Source organism: Trypanosoma equiperdum (genome assembly GCF_001457755.1).
Source record: "Trypanosoma equiperdum strain OVI genome assembly, contig: ctg_809, whole genome shotgun sequence".
NCBI lineage: Eukaryota > Euglenozoa > Kinetoplastea > Trypanosomatida > Trypanosomatidae > Trypanosoma > Trypanosoma equiperdum.
In genome coordinates this window covers 649-986 of record NW_027124764.1, presented here as the reverse complement: position 1 = coordinate 986, position 338 = coordinate 649, and positions in this window count along the sequence as shown.

Here is a 338-nt window from a genome sequence, read left to right as displayed (position 1 = left end):
TACACAAAAGTTACGATGGGCATCATCATGTAAAATTAAGTGGACGAGAAAATATGAGAGAGGATGAAACCAGTGTTAATGCCAAATGTTTTCATAACATTATTCGCCTGGAACCGATAAAAAATGCGAGCAAAAAATAAGAAAATACAGAGTAAAGAAACATAATACACAACACGAACGCACAGAAAAATGATATAGGATGTGGAGGTTGTGCTCCACATATTACGCAGACATGGATATATGCTACAGCGTAGGTGCTGGATACTATGGTTTTCAGTTTGACGAAGGTTTGTAATGTCCAACTATGAAGAAAAGGAGACTGAATGAGGAGAAAGGAG